Source organism: Oryzias latipes, chromosome 10 (genome assembly GCF_002234675.1).
Source record: "Oryzias latipes chromosome 10, ASM223467v1".
Lineage (NCBI taxonomy): Eukaryota > Metazoa > Chordata > Actinopteri > Beloniformes > Adrianichthyidae > Oryzias > Oryzias latipes.
The window spans coordinates 4,233,685-4,251,717 of NC_019868.2; positions in this window are offsets into that span (position 1 = coordinate 4,233,685).

Below are 18,033 nucleotides of genomic sequence, written 5' to 3' on the forward strand. Positions count from 1 at the left end.
CTTTCAGTCAACAAGAAATTCAAATGCTGGAAACCATGTTCTCCTTGGAGCCCCTCCTACTTGGAGTCTAATCTGGTTTCCAGGTTACTGAAGACCTGGACCTTGATTGTTCATAGAGATTACTGCGAGTAATCTCATGTACCTCAGATTACTGTAGGTAATCTCCCATGCTGTAAATGGAGGTAATTGAATGGAACTGTGTTCTGTCAGGGAAGCTTGTTTTTGGAGTAAATGATGATTACCATTTTCCGCATGATATCTTGTGAAAATCAGAAATCAGACACCCAGATTCAATCACAAAAGGACACAATCCAGTGATTTTGTGTGTCTGTCCCAAGTTCGGGTAAATGCAGAGCGCTGTCTGATGAATGATAAAACAAAGGTAACCACTCATGTCATTCACAAACACAGACAGTTCTCTGGGGAACTTTAATGTGAGAAAAACAAAGAGAAAGTCAAATTTACAATATCTGGAGGGGGGCCAAGGGCTTTGGGCTTTCTGATCTGAATTTCCTGTTTTTTAAAGAAATGTAATCAGGTCATGCTTTTTTTCCGTAAATGATCCTTTATAACTCGTGTCATTGACATGTTCTGGACACCCAGCCAAAAAAGGCTGTTTATTTACAATTTGGGAACTGAGATCTTGCAGGTGTCCCACCCCCTATGCAAAAAGCAAAAGACATTAGTTTTATTAATTGTGATTGACATGATTTGGAAGAGTGCACGTTGGTTAATCTCTGTTGTCCTTTAGTGTGTCACTAGCTCATTGAGCTGGTGGAGGGGCGTCTAGCGTGGAATGGGGAGATCCTAGTTTTAAAGTGGTTGAGTTGTTGCACAAACCTGTGAAAATGGGACCCAATGCCTCTCTGCTTGACAACTAGCATTAAAGGGTTGGATTAGGGGGTTAGACCCCCAGAAATGTATCCTGTCAATGACTACCAATGAATGGGTCAAATCCCAAGAACAAATTTACTCACACACCAATGACAAAATCAGGTTTTACCTTTAAAGTCTCACTCCAATAATACGCTAATCTGTTGTAAAATCGTTTCCAGTGGTCTTTTACTTATGATTCTGCTGTTTTTAGGTAAAAAACAAACAAGGTGTTGCTTCTTCAGCATGGCAGATTTGAGCATGTTATTGCAGACGGCCCAAAACCCTTTATTTGAACAATTTTACTTCATCTAGATCTTGGCTCAGATCACCTTCATCATAGTTAGAGGGAACAGATAAGTTGGTCATACTGACTTACTTTCTTAAGGAGCAGATAGCTCCTGTTTCAACAAGGGTCTTGACTGCATATGGTCTTTTACACATACTGTTTGTAATTAACCAAAAGACTAAACCTTAGGAAAATAGTTCTTAACCATAGTTCAAAGTTGTCCTTAACCATTGTGCCAAGCCTACCTGTCCAGTGGGTTTTCAGCATTTACAACAGTTCTTTTGTGTAAATCAGGGGTGTCCAAAGTCTGTCACACAACCCATTTGTGGTCCACCTTCCTCTAGATATAATCTAGGCCATAGCCCCAATTATTCAAGATTCAAGAAGATTCAAGAAAATGTATTTGTCAATGTCAGTGAAAGAACGAAAATACGTTTGGAGCATCAACATCAGCCACTCAGTTCAATTCACCAAATAAATACCCAGCAAATAAATAATTTTTTATTTATTATTGTATTGGCAACACAGACACTGCCAAGCTGTTTAGAATGAGTGCTGTTAGCACACTATAATGCCTCAAGCCTGCATATGCACACATGGGGATGTTGCTAGCACTGCCTTAGAAGATAGCTACTTAGCATTTCTGCTTGTTTTAAGACATGCCACCACAACAAACACACATTTAGAATGAGTCACAGCTTGTAGGCAGCAGAGATTGTCTTTGGGCAAAAACAGTTTGCAGCTATTTGAGTGTTGGACATTTAAAGTTAGACAAAGTTAGAAGAACGTGTATGCACGCAAGACCCTTGATAGTTTTTACTTCTGAATAAGATGCAATAACTGGTGCTGTTATTTTACTGAACTTCAATTGTGTTTTCAAGTTTTATTGTAGTCTAAAAGCTTTTTTAATTGTACACAGCCTTCTGTTCTGTTTATTTATAAGGGCAGGTTCGCAACCGAGGTTGACTCAGTGTACCAAACCTTAAGCAAGTTTTATGAATTTGAATAATATTATCCAATTCTCCCAGATTATATTCATTTATAACTATGTGACATACCAAATCAAGGGTTTTTTAAGTAATTATCATTGAAAAGTGACAAAGCAGTTTAGGAAAACATTTTGAAAGAATTGCAAAGATTTTAATTGCAGTTTGACTTTACTTAAAGAAAATTTAAAATATGCTTTAAATGATAATTTTTCCCTCAATCAGTTTCTGTCCATCCATTTCTGAACCTGCCAAATCACTTTGGGGGTCATGCAGTTGCTGGAGCCCATCCTAATGATTGTGAAGGTTTGGTACACCCTGGACAGTTTGGGAATCTGTTGTATGGGAACACAAACAAACACACTCTCACATTCACATCCAGGGACCATTTTGGAGACACCAATTTACCTATGACGCATGTTTTTAGACTGTGCGAGGAAGCTGGAGTGCACAGAGAAAATCCACACATGCATGAGGAGAACATGCAAACTTTACACAGAAAGGACCCAGGCAATTGAACCATAGTCTTCTCACAGTGAGGCATGACCATTATTGTGCAGCCCCTCACATGATCTACGTTTACCCAATCTGGCCCTTTTTGGGAAAGCTTGGAGACTGTACTGTAAATGCATTGTTTTGTTGTTTTCATCCATTTAGGGAAGGTGTTTGAACTTGAAGAACTTTGCCTGCGTCACGTTTACAGGTAGAGGACAACAGAGAGGGCTTTTCCAGGCTTTGTGCTTTGTTATGGCCACACACCGAAGACTTTTGGACTATACAGGTTTTGCCAGAACAGGCTTTGCTCTTTCCTTTTGCTTTGACACAAATGACAGGTTAATCTTCCCTATACATTGCTTTCTGGCTTGAAACTTTTTAAGGTGTGTTTTTCTTTGGAAACTGTACCTTTCTTCATGTTTAACTTTGTCAAATACACCACAGAAATTCAAAACGTTTCACAGAAAGTAAGGTGGGTGGACAGTCCATATTGCATCTGATGAACCAGTATCAACGACTAAGCTTGTATTAACTTTAGGACATTTCTGTCTTTGACAAACGTTTTTAGTAGATAGAATAATTAACAAGTTAACAAATAAAGAGGAAGATTTACTGAAAATGATTTATGTTTATGGTGCTTCTAAAAAGAAGGAAGTAACGTTGTTGTTGAAATAAAAAATAAACCAAATGTTGCTGCTTTCTCATTGTCTATCACATGATGGAACATCCCTGATGGGGAGAAAAAAAAACGTTTTCACCGGACAAATGAATATATCTGCAGTAATAAATGCATCAGATTTACAGATGACGTTTTACACTGGGGTGCCCATGCTTAAAGGCAGAGTGCCCCACCCTTGTCCCAGATAACCACAGATCAGTGCACTGTGGCTCTGCTAATAGCAGATTTTCTGTGGGGGTGAATGGGGGGAGGTCTTTCTTTCCCGGGGAATCCTTAGCATTCAAAGCTGCACGATAATCCCCCCCCGGCTTGACATGTTCCTGTCTGTGCTTCCAACAAGGACTGAACCGTCCTCCCCCACTGCATTGATGCACCAGGAGAGATTCTTCCACACTGGGTGCCATGATGCTGACAGGGAAAAGCCAGCAGATGGTGAAACACTCTCTCAGGGCGTTTGAAGTCTTTCGTTTCATTATTTATCTGGCATCTTTAGTTTTAACCACAGAAGTGAATTCAGGTGGACATTATTCATCTCAAACAGACGTCAGTACGCATGCCTAAAATACCCACAGCCACTGACTGTACTTCTGACCAAATGATGGAGCCAAGCAGACCCACACTAAGCTTATTAATGTGTTCTGGTCGCTCTCCAGTATTGGCTTGCTAGTTTCCATAGCAACCGGGCCTTAGAAACTGCTCAGTTTGAGAGACATGTCAATGTAAAATAAATGAAAGGGTCACCCCAGCCAGCGCCGTAAAGCAGCTTATGTCACTTCTGTTCTCGACATTTACAGTCTTGTTTTCAGATGGGAAAGCTAAACTCTGAAATTCCGGATTCTTGCTTTTGTTTGTTAGCTGATATCGTCAGGAGTCACTAGGCAACAGTAGGCCCTATCTTCACTCGCTGATGTGTCTTCATCTTGGTCAAGATGAGAGAAACCAGGAGACACTGAAAGATTAAGGAGGTTGGATTGTTCAGCTTTGTTGAGAGGCTGAGAGTTAGTAACTATCTCTGAGTGCGGAGGCTGAAAGGCTGAAAGCTGGGAACCTTTTCATGAAACAGCAGAAGGGTTCTCTGGGATTTGCAGCAAAGACGCCAGAACCTCACACAAAAGTTACATAGCGGTCAACAATCCAATCAAACTGCACTTCAGAGTGGTGTGTGGATGTGTCTCACTGAGGCGTTATCTTTGCTTTCTGTTGAAAGCACAGGCTGTTAGACCAAGCTAGGCACTCTGCCACTCGTCATCAAGTCACCCATTTTTTCGTCTTCACAGCTCCCTTGGACCAAACACGGTGCATCCATGGGAGCTGCGAGGCTCAGATCAACAGAGTGATCGCAGTCCTTCTGAACGTGTGCAACTTTCACGGGTTCAGATATTCATGCAAACACAAGCTCTCAGAGGAAGACGCATCGCTGCTCATCTTTCTTTAGAGCAGCCTGCATGCGATGGTTGAATTACTGCCATGAATTAGAGTGTCTTTACATTATGCATTAGGAGGAAAAGTGCAGATGAAACGCTGCTGTGTTGTTAAGCTTCAGAGCTCCAAAAAGTCTTCACATACTAGTAACTGTATTTAAGGAAACACAACAAATATTGACAGGCAGCCCAAAGGAACCAAAAAAAAAAGGAAATGAACAGAGTTTCTGGGTGTAATTCTCTCTTTAGTTATGCTTAGACAGCTGGATTCTGTTTATTCGCCTGCTTTGCTTTCTTTTATGTCTTGAGCCTATCTGGGTCCCAGACAACACACACGTCTAGCCAATGTCGGCCAGGTATTGTTTAAATTATCATCAAAAAAATGCAAAACTTTTACCAAATAGAGTAAAAGGTATTTACATTCAAAAATACATACAAAAATACTAGGAACAAGTAACCAGATCACAGTAAGGTATCCCATTCGTGTTCATGTGAGAACACAATATTTAAATCTGTTTATAGATACTGGACCAGGTGAATTCTCGATTCTAATTGACTGTAGATTAAGTGAAAATCCACAGTGATAACCACACAAAAAAGTAGTTCTGGTCACATTACCTTGATGTTCTGTCTCACTACGCTGGCTTCTTTATAAATAAACTTTAGCTTCATCATCTGGACAAAAACAAGCGGTAAAAAGTGAACTTTCTCTCTGAACTGAAGCTTTACTTACTCCACCGTGACCATCAGCATTGATATAGTTTTCCTTTGCGGCTGGAATCGAGATCAGTTACAGTGAAAACTTGCCGTTCCACATATCAAATAGTCTGCTTTTTGTGGACAAAGTGATTTAATCGACAAAAATAACAAGATTTAAGTACTAAAAATGTATTCCTTTCGTGCATTACAGAAATGCATGCAGATTGCGTAAGCTTCCACGGCGTGTGTTAATTTCTGATAGTGGCACACTTAATCTGCCATTTTCCCTCACCTATATAAGTGACTTGGAGTTTTGATTACTGCAAAAGATACAAAGTTCTGAGTTTAGGGGAGTGAATTGTTTTCCACATCGACTTTTTTGTTATTTAGCAGCTGGATAGCTCAGTTGAGTGGATGTCACACAGGAAACCTGCGCTCACTTCCAGGGGGCGTACTGAGATAAAATTCAGTTTGGGTCCTGCCTATCCTGGTCTCCCTGTATCCTGAAAATACAGATTATATCAGGAAGGGCATCCAGCATAAAAACTCAGCCAAACCCCCTGTTCGAATCAGTGAAAGCTACTTCGCTGTGGTGATCTCTAATGGGATAAGCCAAAAGCTGAACAACAACTTTTTCTGCTAATGTGTTCTATTTGTTGTTTGCTTTTACAATAAAAAAAGAGGAAAGCATTTCCCATCATGGGTTTTCTCCAGGTCCTCCGGTTTCCTCCCACAGCCCAAAAACATGCTTTAATTGTTGTCTCTAAATTGTTCCTTATGTGTGAATGTGATTGTGTCGATGTTTGTCTCTGTGACACATTAAAACTGTAAAAGAATTACGGCAGCAGATCACGGCCAGTTTTACTCATATAAGAATATATTTATATTTCTTCTTCTAAATTACTGTGCTTGACAAGCTAATGGTCAAAATGGAGATGACCCTATTTTTCTGTGATCAGTGAGGAGATTCCTTTAAGAAAACAAAAAGAGATATATTGAGGTCCTTCTATAACTATCTTAATATTTTACAGCTGTAACTTATTGTGGAGCAGCACAAAGTTAAAACTGAAAAGAAAAAAAATTCAATAAAGGTGTCTCTCTGGGATCACTTTGCCTGTCCCAAGCCTGGATAAAAAGGAAACAATAGTTTATAGTTTATTGTTGTTATTCCATTTCTCAAATAAGGCTCTATGCAAATACATATTAAGAAGGCAATGACGTCTTTTATTAACTTCTAGCAACTTTGAGGTCAACCAGTACCTTTATCACGGAGAAGTGCGCAACAGTGCCCTGACTGGATCAATGTTCTTCAAAACAGAAATTAGAGAGAGCCTTGCACAGATTTCTGCTCCAGCCTGTTATATCTGTGGAGGAGATTTGTGTGGGTGTGAGTGCAAATGCTTGACTTTTATTTTTAATGTCTAGTGTTATTTTAAATGAGCCTGCTCACTGCAAGCAATGGGCAAGATGCATTATAAGAGTTTGCATTTTCTCTTCAGTCTTTTTTATGATTTTTGTCAAGGTTTTGATTGTTGAAGTTATTGTTAGTAGTTAGATGTGTTGTTTTATTCAGTTTCCATGGTTGTGTTAAAGTTTTTACTGCACTGGGAGTGAGAATTGTACATGAAGGAAGGACTCAATTCCAGATGAGGCTGGTCTATTCTTTTAAACTAGTACATGCTGTAATTTCTTTAACATGAACTATATATTTTGAGCCAAGAGGTAGACCAGTGGAGGTGAAGCATGTACAGAAGGAGGACATAATGAGTGAATGAGGGGGATACAGAGCAGAGGGCTAGATGGATGATTTCCTGCAGTGTCCCCAAGGAGAACAACTGAAAGACCAAGAAGAAGAATATTAGTACAGGATGACGTCATTGGAGGTTCTGGGTGTGAAATGGACAGCCGACCACTGTAATTGTTTGAAATGTGAAGATCCATGTTGCTCTTCTTCCAAAAGGTTCAGCAACTGCAGTTTTGAGTGATTGTGGAAAAATACCTGACTGGAGCAAGCTAGTCTTCAGACACAGTTATTTTTTTCTTTTTGGCTGGCATGGTGTCCATAAAGTATCTTGATGATTGCAGTGTTCCAGCACTGATTCCGATAAATCTGGACATTTTGAGCAGAACATTCTTTCCAGGCAGCAGCTAAGGTCTGGCTGTGCTGTTTGTCTCGCATGAAAGTTTTATTATTCTTATTAGTTGTTTTATTTTAACCTTCTTTTGAAGATTAATGCAAACTCATCACACACTCAGTTGGGGGATTAGTTAGGAGCAGAAAATAAATCATGAATGAATGAGACTATTACTTTCATCATGCAACTGTTTGCAAAAAACTGCCTTTACAGCTGATGGTGAACATGGATCAATACTTAAATGACATGCTGATTAATTAAATAAATCAAGACCTGAGTAATATGTGGCAATCTGATCACTGGTTTAACCCTGATTATTGTGAACTAGAAAAACAAAGGCTCAGTAACGCCAGCTGGATGTGACACACTGCTGCTCTCTACTGGAGAAAAATGAAGTACCATGATCAAGGCTACCAGGGTTCTGTAACACTATTATGTAAACCACAAAAAAATGATGTCATACTAAAAGATTTATTAGCCAACAAGTTTTAACCCATCAATTGGCAAAGTGACTGACTAAAGACAAAAACGATAATCCAGGTAAATGGAAAGAAACAGTCTGAGGTGGAATGGATGCAGAAAAAAGCTGTCAGCTTCATGCAGGCTGGATCAGAGCAGCATTGTGAAACCACAGGGAGACTACTTCAGATTAACCAGAAGTTATGGAAATGTATGCTTACTAAATGCACCTTCTAATAAATGCTCCCACCAAAGATTTTCTATAGGGGTTGAGATCTGGAGACTGGCTAGGCCACTCCAGGACCTTTAAATGCTTCTAACGAAGCCACTCTTTCGTTGCCCGGACAGTGTGTTTGGAATCGTTTTAAAACTGAAAGAGCCAGACCTAAAAAATCCCTTACAAAGTGTCTGAACAACAGGGACTCGTATATGACCGTGACCCCCCATCAGAACTCGCTAATGTCGGCATGCCCTCACTTGATGGTGTATGGCAAGGTGGCCTATCTCGTCAGGGAGAAGCCGTCCCCAGAGTTCTAGCCACACTACAACTCCCAACAACCCCCACCGCACACCTGTGAAGCCGCACACCTGACTCACATTTATTCATCCACCACAGCATACTGTCCTTAAGCTCTGTACTAAGTGAAGTTCAGTGCAAAATATTGTTTGTACCACTCTGCCCTCATTACCGAGCGTTGTAGTTAGATCTGATCTTCTGTCTCCTGACCCTGTTTCTGACTCTGTTTGCCTGCCGCTTGTCCCAACTCTCACCTGGAGATTCCATTCTTTCAGATTCATCTAAAGTGATCAACCCACTTTTGACTCTGATTTAGCTTTGTGGACTTTTACTGTAGCTGAACTAATAAAAATGCTGCATTTGGTTCAAGCCGTCTGCCTGTACTTGTGACAAACACACACACACAGTGTGCTGAGTGAGGCAGCAATTTACAGAGAAAGACAAGATCATGTCTAGAATGAACACCAGGCAACCCTGACACAAACTACAATGGTTAAGTGATGTACCACCTGAAAGTCTTCTGAAAACTGTGACTGAAGCATTGAGGGCAAGTCTTAATACAACGATCACAGAAACCAATGAACTGGTTTACACTTTATCAGCAGTGATCCTTGAGATTCTTGGCTATAAGAGCAACCATGGGAGAAAACAATACCCACCATGTAAGCAATGGTTGGAGGCCAAAATCAAGGCAGCTCGGAGGGATGTGAGTAAGCTGACAGAGGCTCAAAGAGGTACAATGAGAAAGCAAGTACCTAAGAGATACAGCCAGATGCCCATACCTGAAGCACTGGAAACTGCCAAACAAAGGCTCCAGGCCTTAAGCAGCCACCTAAAGAGGTACACAAGAGACAATGAAACCAGATGGAAAACCGGCTGTTTGCAACTCAACCTGCAAACGTGTACGCTCTGTGGCAGGGTCAAAACAGCCAAGCAGAGGCTGGAAACTGAACAGTACTGGAAAAGTAAATGGGAGAAAGAGACAGCACATAACAGCAATGCCCAGTGGCTGTTCTCTCTGAAAAACAAACATAACAACCTCCCTGAACAGAATCCAGTAACCATCACACTGGCAGACGTATAAGAAAGAATCTCAGGTACGAAAAACTGGACATACTGGCTAAAGAAACTCACCGCACACCACGAGCGCCTGGCAGCACAAATGAACCAGCTGCTAAGAGATGGGACTCACCCCAAATGGCTGACGGAAGGGCGAACGATCCTCATCCAGAAGGATTCCTCAAAGTATAAGTGGTTCTACACTGACTTACTCCCAGGGCGGGTAACCCCCCGGCCCCCCAATCACACACAAATTTGACGATATCCTTTTGTGTTCCCTATCTTTATTTTGCCATTTTGCACAAAAAGATGTATGATTTTACAAACAGACTGGAATATTAATCCAGAATAAATCAAGTTAAACTTTAAATAATGTATAATATTTTGCTCTTCGTAAAAACACATTCGGTCAAAATTATACAAATATGAACATGCTGCAGAACCAAACAAACAAAGACTGGAAATATTAATAATTAGAAATAAAAAACATCATTCTGTTTTCTTTTCTATCCATTTTGTTAGAGTTGGACTTCTGGCATCATTTTTAGCAATAAGTTCATTCCTGCTTAGTGTGTGATGTCCTGTGTGTGTCTTTGTGAAACGTATCTCAGGGGTTGGATTTTTTTAAAAACCTGTTATTGTGAATATCATTTTTAGGTCTTATAAAACGTTAAAAACTAATTTTAACCATTTCTTAATTGTGTGCAACACCAACAGTGAAAATCCTCCAAAAGCCACAATATATTCATAAGCAAATTATTTATTGTTTATTTATGATCTCAAATAGCACAGCTGTTTTACTGACGTCATTACCTGCTGTCTTTATATCAAATGCTGACACCAACTAAACAACAGGCAGACATAAAAAAATACATTTAAATGGAAAATATAGACACCTAATAAAAATGTCTACAATAGTTAATAGTCGAAAGAATGACATTATTAGCATGAGGTGAGTAATCTAAAAGCACACGATGATCCTGGTGTTGCGCAATCGAGGCTGCGCTCTGTGCCCACTGCACTTCCCCTTTTCCTTCAATCACATTTGCGGCTCCTTCTCTAAGACAGAAGGGGGTGCAGCTGCGGGGGCACCAATTTGCAGGTTTTAGGCCGTTCCAAAGTCTGTGAAATAACAGATAATAGAAAACCGATAGTGGCGCCATTTTTTTTTCTTCCAAGCACGGGGATGATGCCTCACTTTTAATTTGCACCCCAGGCAATTGCCTGAATTGTCCGTGCCTAAAACCGCTACTGCCTCAAAGGTTGCAGTCCCATCCAACCACTGCCAAATAACATTTCCTGACTGAAATATTGAAGCTGTACACCACAACAGGACTCTAGCCTGCATAAGTAACTTGACCAGGCTGTGGAAAGCACTATTGAAGCCAATGGCAAGCCACTTGCACAAGTGTCCATCAAACATGGCATATACTGAGGTGACGCTCTGTTCCCGATGCTGTTCTGCATAGGTCTGAACCCCAGCAGCCAAATAATCAACAAGACTGGCTATGGATACCAACTCAGAAATGGCGCCACCATCATTCCCCTTCTATTTATTGGATGACATCAAGCTATATGCTAAGAGCGAGCGTGACATTGATTTGATTGTTTTGATTTGATTTATTGATTTATTTCAAGCATTGTAGTCAAAGCAACAAAGAATTTACACATATTTATCAAACTCATTACAGAAATGTTGAAATCCATCCAAGTTACATGTATGCACTGTGGTTCTGCACACCTGTCCAGGCTCTCTGGCAGCAGGTATGTGCCGATCTATCAGTCTGGCTTAAGGTTTCAATCACGGCTTCACCGTCACTTTGTGTGCTTGGTGACATGAGTGCCATCGATGTAGAAGAAGGATTAGTATCTATCATTTTCATAACTCTTTGTATTGCTAAAAAAACACTTTTAATAAATTGGAAAAACAAGAAAAATATGAATGTAAGTCAACACAGAAATCTGCTGTTTGATCATATCAGCTTGGAAAAAATGTCAGCCCAAAGTTCAAGTAACTTTGAAAGAATTCAGTCTCTCTGGTCTCCCATAGCTGACTCCATGACTTAGGGGGTGGGGGGCCTGGTCGTCGCCGCTCCTTGCCTTTCTGCCGTGGTTCAGAGTGGGGGTCGGGGCCTCCGGTGCCCGGTGGGGGGCGGTGGGGACTCCGTTAGTCGGGGGGTCAGGCACGGTGCCTGGGTGGGGCGGGCTGGGGCGCTGCGTGGTCTTCTGGGCTCGCGTGTGGGGGGGGTGTGGGGGGGGTGTGGGGGGGGAGGTTGAGTGGTGGTCCGGCTTGGCCTGACGCATCTCCTTTCACTGTTCTTAGGAGCCGCAATGCAACGAGACGGACTCTGATGAGGAAAGGGAAGCTGGCGTGTTTGATAGAAATTAAGACCAGCTGTTCATTTCAGATGCAGAAGATGAGGACTTTGATGGATTTTTGGATAATGATTTATGACAAAAAAATAAAAAATTAATCACAACACATGTTTTACCAGGATGTTTTAACGTTAAATACAGAAAAAAACACCCATAACTCAAACTGCGCCGTTTAATCCAGTGCTGTTGTATTGTAAGGAGAGGAGTGTGTTAAGGGAAATAATATGACTTTAATTGCGTGTTTGTGTCTGGCAGGTCAACGCGTAGTGTCGCTCTTTGACTCTCACAGTTAGAAATGTCAGCTCTTTGTGTCAAACTTATTCGCCACCCCGGATGTGACGTGGATTAAAACCTTAACCAATGACCCAAGACCAAGGTAAGAAAGTGCACTGGGTTTTTCTTTTTTTTTTTTTTTTTTTTTTTTTTTTTTTTTTCTTTCCTTCTTCTTTCTTCCTTTTTTTTTTTGTCTTTTTTTCTAAACTTGTTCTGTCCAACAGCTGAGCAAACAGATTAGAGCTGAAGGCTTTTTGTGTTGGACAGGTTTTACTATCACAAAAAGAGGTTATATAGCTTCAAGAAACTAGAGTGTAGATTTGTATAAACCCCTTTTTGTCGTATTATTTTTTATTTATTTGTTACATTTAGTGTGTGTGGGGAGGGAGAGGGGAAGAATGTGAGGGGAGGGTGGAAGAGAGTAAAAGGAAGAAAGGTGAAAAGGTGGGGGATACAAGCACTGATTTGACTAAGTTATTAATTTAAGCTGTAACAATTATACCAGATCTGCTGGAAAGACGAATGTTACATCAAAGGTGAAAATCTGACACTAAGATGAGCGAGAAAAAAAAACTGTCCATCAATACACTGTAGGTAAGGAGGAGGGATGAAGCAGACAGGGAGCAGTGTGGAGTGTGCACGTGCACGTGGGGGTGGAGATACATGCATGCTGCCGACGTGAACCGTGTGTTCATAAAGGGAGCCAGATCCTACCCAGCCAGACCAGCCAGACCAGGAGAGGGGAGGAGAGCCCCCCAGGCCAGAAGCCCCCCCAGCATCCGGACCCAGGCAGCCCGGGAGGGGAGGAGGAGGGGACCGCCCACCCCACCAGCCAGGCACAGAGAGGGCCCCCCTACAGGGGCCCCCCCAATGCCCAGAGGCACAAGCGAACCCAGTGTCCGGCCCCCAGGCCACAAGACAGGAGCGCTTAGCCGTACCAGGCGGCAGCCATGGGGGCCACCGGGCGCCGGACACCGAGACAAAGGCCAGGGACGAAGCCAGGGCCCCCGGAACCCAAGAGCCGGCCACCACCCGACCGGCGCCCCGTCCCCGCAAGCCAGCCCAGGCCCGCGACCTTAGCAACCCAGGGATCGCCACGCACCCACAGCCACAGCCACCCCCCTAAAACCCTACGCACTACCCCCCCCCCCGCCATAATATCTGACCCCCCCTCCCCAACCCTCTCAGTGCCCTCCCCTCTCTGTGATGGGGAGGGAAAGCCCCAGAGGGTCCCAGCGAGCCAGCCCCCAGGTCGGTCCTACCCATGCACTCACACACACATACTCACAATCATCTGGTTACCCTCCCTACCCCCGCCGCCAAGCAGCAACCCCCCCCCCAGCCGGCCGACCCCCAGCGCCGCATGCCCGACCCCTCCCGCAGCCGACAGGACACCCATAAGCCCGGCCGCCCCGAGAGGACCAGGCGGGTGAAGACCGGCCGCCCCCCCCCGACCCCACCCATGTATGGAGGTGTGGGAGTGCTGTGTGTGTGCTGCAGGTAAAATAGGAGGTCACCAGTGTGGGGGGATCCACCGCTGCCAAGCCGCAAAGCCCCCCACTCCGGAGTCCCTCTGTGAGTGGTGTGTATTTGCTGTGTGTGTGCTGCTAGCATGCAGTGTGTGTGTCTACAGAGGAAGTTAAAATTGTGGGGGGGCCAGCGAAAGGTGAGCACGGATGTTTCACCGTGCCCCCCTCCACCAGACCCTCTCCACAAGGCCCTAGATGAATCAGAGTGTCTAATATGCAAGTAAAAAGCGGGGAGGAGGGCGGGTGCCAACGAGAACCCAGAGAGGGGCATCCCCAGTGAGCCCCGCCAGCAGACTTTTTAAAGAAACTTTTCCCCTAATTAATGATCCCATATTAACAATGATAAATGCCTCTCTGGAAACGGGTTACGTGCCACAGTCTTTTAAATATGCAGTTGTTAAACCTCTTCTGAAAAAGCCCAGTTTGGATCCTAGCATCTTGGCCAACTATAGACCGATATCAAACCTGCCCTTTATTTCTAAAATCCTAGAAAGAGTTGTAGTTAAGCAGCTTTACTGCCACCTACAGGACAACAGCCACTTTGAAGACTTTCAGTCGGGGTTTAGACCTCACCACAGTACGGAAACTGCACTAGTTAGAGTCTCTAATGACTTGTTATTGGCCTCAGAAAAGGGACTACTTTCTATTCTGGTCCTGTTGGACCTCAGTGCTGCCTTTGACACTATCGACCACGGTATTTTACTCCATAGATTAGAGCAGGACATAGGGATCAGAGGATCTGCTCTCCAGTGGTTTAAATCCTATCTGTCTGATAGGTATCAGTTCGTTAATGTAAATGGCCATTCCTCTCAGTGCACTCGAGTCAACTATGGAGTCCCACAGGGCTCAGTCTTGGGACCGATCCTGTTTACGCTTTATATGTTACCCCTAGGAAACATAATCAGGAAACACAGCATTAATTTTCATTGTTATGCCGACGATACGCAGTTGTATTTATCCATGAAGCCTGACCAGAATGACCAGATAGAGAAACTGAACGCCTGCATCAGTGACATCAAGACCTGGATGACAATTAATTACCTCCTCTTGAACCCAGAAAAAACTGAGGTCATTATACTTGGTCCTAAAAACCTCAGAGATGCTCTGTCTGCTCAGATAGTCTCCCTGGATGGTATAAGTATAGCCCCCAATTCCACAGTTAGAAACCTTGGGGTTTTATTTGACCAGGATTTATCATTTAAGGCTCACATATCTCAGGCGTGTAGAACTGCCTTTTTTCACCTGCGGAATATTGCTAAGATCAGAAATATACTTTCTAAGAGTGATGCTGAAAAACTCATCCATGCATTTGTTACGTCGAGGCTGGATTACTGTAACTCCTTGTTAGCAGCGTGTCCTAAGAGTTCCTTAAGAAGTCTCCAGCTTGTTCAGAACGCAGCTGCTAGATTGTTAGCTGGAACCAGCAGAAGAGATCACATCACTCCTGTGTTAGTTTCGCTCCATTGGCTCCCAGTTGATTCTAGAATTAAGTTCAAGATCCTCCTGTTAACCTATAAGGCCTTACATGGAATGGCCCCGTCCTATATTAAGGACCTCATAGTCCCTTACCAACCAATCAGAACACTTCGCTCGCAAAATGCAGGACTGCTTGTGGTTCCTAGAATTGGTAAAAGTACGGTTGGAGGTAGAGCGTTTAGCCACCAAGCCCCTGTCTTATGGAATAAACTCCCAGCTCATATAAGAGAGGCCGACTCAGTTTCTACATTCAAAGCTAGACTGAAAACATTCCTCTTTGGACAGGCTTATTGTCAGACTAGTTAGTATTCAGAGATTATTTAACTTAATGTTAGTTTGTTTAAATTAAACTTAATAATAACTATTTCTTTTAAAAGGCTGCTAGAAGTTGAAGCTGGGGTAACTATGGTACACTGGGGTTCTGTCCTCTTTCCTTTTTTACTTCTACCCTTCCTCTCCTCTATTCTTGATCATAATTTATCATTTAGTTCTCCATGCCTCTGTTTGGTGCAGTGCGATTCATGTATTGTCCCTCTTTTCCTCTCCCCTCCTGGGGAGTGGGAGTGCTTCCAGACTCCAGTTGGCTCATCCGTGCTCCAGTTCCTGACCGTTTACCTCGCCTTTGCTCCTGCTCCTACACCTGGCTGTGGATCCTGCCTCTGGCTCATCTCTGGCTCGTCTCTGCTCTGTACCTGACCGAGTACCTCGTCTCTGCTCCTGCTCCTACACCTGGCTGTGGTTCCTGTCTCCGGCTCGACTCGCGCCTTTGACTGTCCCGATAACCACGGCTGGATGAAGCTCGTCTGCTGGACTTTTATATATGTAGTTGTAGATTTAGATAAGTTAATTCTTCTCTAAGATTTCTGGTAAATCGCCTGTCCGTCCTGGGGGAGGATCCCTCCTTCATGTGGGCACCCCTGAGGTTTCTTCGTTTTTTCCGGAATCCGGTTTTTTTGGGAGTTTTTCCTTACCGCGAAGGGGGGTCTAAGGGCAGGGATGCCAGTATAGCTTAGTCAGTTTGTTAGTTCATTTTAGTATTTTTCTATTGAACTCTTTGTATTCGTGATCCTTTTGATTTCATGTTTTACTTCGAAGCCCATCGAGACGACTGTTGTTGTGATTTTGGGCTGTACAAATAAAATTGAATTGAATTGAATTGAATTGAATACCCCTCCCATCCAGATCCCGGGGCCTTATGTGCCTGTGTGCAATATTTGTTTGGGTGAGAGCGGGGAGGAGCGGGCGGATGGGCACAACCGGGGGAGAAGGCTCCCCCGAGCGACCGGCCCCCCAGCCGGCCGCGGTAGGCGCCCCCCCTCCCAGAGCGGCCGGGCAGCCAGAAACGCCAAGCCAGCCGCAGTTGGAGGCCAGAGCCTCGCGGCGCCGAGAGACAGCCAGCAAGGAAGGGTCCCGGTGCCAGAACGGGGGGGCAGGGGGTCCAGCCCCACCATTCATACCCTGGCCCCCCTAAGGACTAGCACACTGCCCCCCCAGGCCCCCCCCCAAAAAAAATAAATAAGTAATAATAATAATAATAATAATAATACTAATACTAATACTAATACTAATACTAATACTAATACTAATAATAATAATAATAATAATAATAAAATAATTAATATAATAATAATAATAATAATAATAATGAAATAAACCCACCCAAGTGAACCCATTAACCCCTGCTGTGACTGCGGCGCCGACCCCCGGGGGGCCAGGCCACGCGCCAACTACCGGCCACGGGCGAAACACCGGCCACGGGCAGACGACCCCAGGCCCCAGAGCCCCAAGCCCCCCCCCAGCCCCCGCCACGGCGACCAGCCACCCAGCACGGCACCCGGCCGCCGTTCCCGGTCAGCCGCACTGCCTACCCTGCGCCCATCAGGCACCCGCCCAGGAACCCCTGCCAAGTTGCCGGCAGAGTGTGCGCCCCCACCACCACCCCACCCAGGCAACCAGAGCCCCGAGCCGGGAGAACGACAGGCCCGGCAGAGCCCACCCCCCCAAACCCACCCCGGCCCACCCAACCAGCCAGGACCCGGCTCAACCTATCACCATCCCACCCCCACTAGGTGATGTGACTAACCAGCTGGAGCCAGGGAGAGTCTGAAGCCGACAGGTTTTTTGTGGAGGACATTATCTCTGAACTAATATGCTCTGACATGAGGTTTCTGTAGTGGTTGATGCTAAGATTATTTTTAGATTTCCAGTTTAGGAGGATAGTTTTCTTTGCGATACATACAGCGGTGAGAACCATATAAGCCTTGTTAGATTCCATGTTGATGTTATTCAGGTCACCTAATAAGCAGAATTTGGGGCAAGCAGGAATCTTATGATTAAACCAGATTGATAAATCCTCACAAACCTTACGCCAGAATGATTGGACAGGTGGACAGACCCACAGGGCATGCAAATAGTCATCTATGTTGTTACCTATGCACTGTGTGCATGTAGCAGACTGATTGAGACCCATTTTAAATAACCTCTGTCCGGTGTAGTGAGTTCTGTGGAGAATCTTGTATTGAATAAGTTGCAGATTAGGGCTTTTGGTCATATTAAAGGCATTCAAACAGATCTGTAGCCAAAATTGATCACTAGAATTCAATGATAGCTCAGACTCCCATTTTGTCATGGGTAAGTAAATGGTTTCATCTATGTCTGATAACATCTTATAAATTTTGGAGGTGAGTTTGGGATTTTTAAGGTCCATGAAATGTGTTACTGTAAGGGGAGGGTCTAGGTCTATTTGGGTCAGGCAGTATTTAGTGCT